Source organism: Panicum virgatum, chromosome 1N (genome assembly GCF_016808335.1).
Source record: "Panicum virgatum strain AP13 chromosome 1N, P.virgatum_v5, whole genome shotgun sequence".
In the NCBI taxonomy this organism is placed as follows: domain Eukaryota; kingdom Viridiplantae; phylum Streptophyta; class Magnoliopsida; order Poales; family Poaceae; genus Panicum; species Panicum virgatum.
In genome coordinates this window covers 57,935,497-57,940,171 of record NC_053145.1, presented here as the reverse complement: position 1 = coordinate 57,940,171, position 4,675 = coordinate 57,935,497, and the positions used below count along the sequence as shown (strand labels likewise).

Here is a 4,675-nt window from a genome sequence, read left to right as displayed (position 1 = left end):
CCACCTTCTCGGCACCGGCACCGCCGGCCTCCTTTGCTCAAACCATTACGGAAAAGCTCACCAAAACGAACTATGCCCTCTGGCAAGTTCAGATTCTGCCTGCTGTGCGTGGCGCACAACTCCTAGGGTTCCTAGATGGAACCGAGGTTGCCCCACCCAAGACCATCCAGGAGAAGGGCACTGACGGCAAAGACGTCTCCAAACCAAATCCGGAGTACGCAAGGTGGCTTGCGCTTGATCAACAAGTGCTCTCCTACTTGTTGTCCTCCCTCTCTCGTGAAGTTCTCTCCCAAGTGGCGCTGTACAAATCGGCGTCGGAGGTCTGGAGCGCCTTGGCGAAGATCCACTCTTCCCAATCTCGCGCACGCGCGGTGAACACGCGCATAGCGCTGGGAACTACTCAAAAAGGTAACATGTCCATTACCGAATATACTTCCAAGATGAAGTTATTGGCAGATGAGCTGGCATGTGCGGGAAAACCCATCGATGAAGAAGAACTGGTCCGGTATATCCTTACCGGACTGGATCAGGAGTACAACCCCGTCGTGGCCGCCGTCCTCGCCCAGCCGGGCGACACCTCCTTTGACGACCTACTGTCGCAGCTCCTCAGCTTCGAACAGCGCGTGAACATGTTCAGCGGAGGATCTCAATCCTCCGTGAACATCGCCAACCGTGGTGGACGCGGTGGCCGCGGCGGCCACAGTCGCGGTGGTGGCCGTGGTCCTGGTCAAGGTCGCGGTCGCGGCAACAACGCCAACAACAACAATAGAAACCGGGGGGGCTTCACCAACAATTCCTCCCGGTCCAATGGGTCCAAGAAGACACGCTGCCAGGTGTGCTACAAGGCGGGTCACACAGCAAATGAATGTTGGCACCGTTTTGATGAGGAGTACGTGCCGGATGAGAGGCATGTTAATGCTGCCTACGCCGCGTACAACGTCGACAACGCGTGGTACACCGACACGGGCGCCACCGACAACATCACAAGTGAGCTGAACAAGCTCTCTACACGTGAAAAGTACCATGGCGGGGAGCAAATCCACACCGCCAGTGGATCAGGTATGAGTATAAGTCATGTTGGCCATAGCATTTTACATACTTCCGATCGAGATCTAATTCTGAAAAATGTCCTTCACGTTCCCCAAGCCAAGAAAAACCTAGTCTCTGTTCATCGTTTTACTACTGACAACAATGTGTTCCTTGAGTTTCATCCCTCATTCTTTCTTGTTAAGGATCAGGCCACGAAGAAAACGATCCTTAGAGGGCGGAGTAGCGGTGGCCTTTATCCCTTCCCATCGTCATCAAGTGATCGTGGGAAGGTAGCCTGCAGTGCCACCAAGATCTCCGTGGACATGTGGCATCATCGTCTTGGTCATCCGTCCATCTCCGTAGTTCGTCAGGTTGTCAGTAGAAATAATTTGCCACATGTTTCCAGTCCAGAGTCGGTTTGTGATGCCTGTCAACAGGCAAAGAGTCATCAACTTCCTTACTCTCGGTCGTCCAGTACTTCTTCTGCTCCTCTTGAGTTGGTATTCTCCGATGTGTGGGGACCTGCTCGTGATTCAGTAGGCAGAAAGAATTATTATGTTAGCTTCATTGATGATTTCAGCAAATTCACATGGATCTATTTGTTGAAACATAAATCTGAAGTATTCTCTAAATTTCAAGAGTTTCAAACCCTTGTCGAGCGATCTCTTAGTAGGAAAATTATTGCAATGCAGACAGATTGGGGAGGTGAATATGAAAAACTCAATCACTTCTTTACTAGGGTAGGCATCTCGCATCATGTCTCCTGCCCACACACACATCAGCAAAACGGATCCGCGGAACGCAAACATCGTCACATAGTTGAAGTTGGCCTTGCCCTTCTTGCCCAAGCATCCATGCCCCTAAAATTTTGGGATGAAGCCTTTGTCACGGCTACCTATCTTATCAATCGCACACCCACAAGACTTCTCCAAAATTCGACGCCTCTTGAGCGCCTCTACAATCAAACTCCTGACTATTCTGCCCTCCGGGTGTTTGGCTCAGCTTGCTGGCCAAATTTGCGCCCGTATAATGCTAGGAAGTTGGAGTTCCGTTCCAAACAGTGTGCCTTCCTTGGTTATAGCAATATGCATAAGGGGTACAAGTGCTTGGACATTAGTACGGGTCGTGTGTATATTTCTAGGGATGTAGTATTTGATGAGCATGTGTTTCCTTTTTCCAAGCTACATCCTAATGCCGGCGCTCTCCTTCGCTCTCAAATTCTGTTGCTCCCTGAACACCTCGCAAATCCCGACAGTACTAATCTTCAAGATAAATCGCTAGGCCAATTGACTAATACTCATGAAAATTCTGATGAAAGTGATGCAAGTTGCAGGGAAAACAGACATCATTTCATGCAGGAACCATATTCGGTCGGAGTACAGGGCACTAGCGCGGGGCACGAGGTAGATTTGGGCGCGTCAGTGGAGCAGGCGGCGTCCGGCGCATCAGCCTTGGATCAGGCGCCTCCTGTCTCGCCTGCCAACGAATCTCCCAGCGCCACGCCATCCTCCGCCTCGACGCCCTCCACGCGCTCTCCTGCACGCGACTCCGACGCTGGCCCGCGTCCGACCAGTGTCCCGGCTGCTCCTGCTGTGGGCGACACATCTGGTGCGGCCACCACGATCCTGATGGGATCCTCTGCGGCGGTGACGGGATCACCTGCGGAAGCTGTCCACTCACCACGCCGAGTGACCAGGCTGCAACATGGGATCCGTAAGCCCAAGAGCTATACGGATGGCACCATCAGGTATGGATGTTTTGCAGAAAGTAGTGAACCTTCCAATCTTGATGAAGCACTTCAACACAAGCATTGGAAGCATGCCATGGATGAGGAATATGATGCACTGATGAGAAACAAAACTTGGCGCTTGGTTCCTGCCGGTCATGGTAAAAATCTCATTGATTGTAAGTGGGTTTACAAGGTCAAAAGAAAGGCAAATGGAGAGATTGACAGGTATAAAGCCCGCCTAGTTGCTAAAGGTTTTAAGCAACGGTATGGTATTGATTATGAAGACACGTTTAGCCCTGTTGTTAAACCAGCTACTATCAGAACTGTCTTGTCTATTGCAGTATCTAAGGGATGGTGCCTTCGACAGCTGGATGTGCAGAACGCGTTTCTTCATGGTGTTCTGGAGGAAGAAGTGTATATGAAACAACCTCCTGGGTATGAAGATTCTTCTCGTCCTCACTTCATATGTAAATTAGACAAGGCATTATATGGTTTGAAGCAAGCGCCCAGAGCGTGGTACTCCAGGTTAAGTAACAAGTTGCAACAACTCGGTTTCTCTCCCTCAAAAGCTGACACGTCATTATTTTGTTATCACAAGAATAGTGTCACCATATTCATGTTAGTATATGTTGATGATATCATAGTTGTTAGCTCATCGGCTAAAGCAGTAGAAGCATTACTTCTTGACTTGCGGGCAGACTTTGCCTTGAAAGATCTTGGTGAACTCAGCTACTTTCTTGGCATCGAGGTAAAGAAGGTGAATGATGGAATTCTTATGTCTCAACAGAAGTATGCCTCAGATATTATTCGAAGAGCTAACATGCAGTGTTGCAAGCCGATTAATACACCATTATCTACATCAGAAAAACTGTCCAGCGAGATAGGCACAAAGCTAGGCGTGGAAGATTCAACCAAATTCAGAAGTATAGTTGGGGCTTTACAATACTTGACATTGACACGTCCAGACTTGGCTTTTCCAGTTAATAAGGTGTGTCAATTCCTTCATGCGCCTACTACAGAACACTGGACAGCAGTTAAACGAATCCTAAGGTATGTTAAAGGAACTATGGATTATGGTTTGAAAATCCGGAAGTCGTCCTCTCTGTGTGTTAGCGGCTTCTCTGATGCTGACTGGGCAGGATCACTTGATGATCGACGATCTACTAGTGGATTTTGTATATTTCTTGGATCTAACTTGATCTCGTGGAGTTCCAGAAAACAAGCCACGGTTTCAAGGTCCAGTACAGAGGCGGAATACAAGGCAATGGCAAATGCCACGGCCGAAATTATTTGGATTCAAATATTGCTCAAGGAGCTTAGAGTGTCTAGTCCGTCAGCTGCTACTCTTTGGTGCGACAATCTTGGAGCCACGTATCTTTCTGCTAATCCAGTCTTCCATGCAAGAACAAAGCATATAGAAGTGGACTACCATTTTGTACGAGAACGAGTAGCTCAAAAACTTCTCAACATTCAATTTGTATCTACACATGATCAAGTGGCAGATGGCTTCACAAAAGCACTATCAGTGCAAAAGGTGCAGGAGTTCTGCCGCAATCTAAACTTACAGAAGTTTTGATTGAGGGGGAGTGTTAAGATAGAATCTAGCTTTCCTATAATGTAAGCGTCCGTGTGATCTTTCATGATATGGCCAGGATAGTTAGTTACCATGTTGTTGAGATTTCTTGTATCAGTCAGATAGGATTTGTTGTATCAATCTAGGATTAGTTGTTGGCCATATCAAGATAAGATTATACATTGCTTGTAAGCCACGCAGGGGGCTCTTCCCTGCTCCTATAAACAAAGGTGCGGCCCCCAACAAGGGGTTCAACGCTTCCACAAAGATTGATTCACATCGTCGGCGTGCTGCCGGTCGCCGCCATTCTCGCATCCAGATCGACCAAGATCGACGATGGAACA

The 4,675-nt window shown here is 48.4% G+C and overlaps 1 non-coding gene across 1 annotated transcript; it reads left to right on the top strand.

Annotated features, from left to right (window-relative positions):
- Positions 1 to 479: 479 nt before the first annotated feature.
- On the top strand, positions 480 to 618 carry LOC120657874. The gene has a single exon (XR_005668407.1). It is a non-coding gene; the product is annotated as a small nucleolar RNA Z247 (small nucleolar RNA).
- Positions 619 to 4,675: the final 4,057 nt, after the last annotated feature.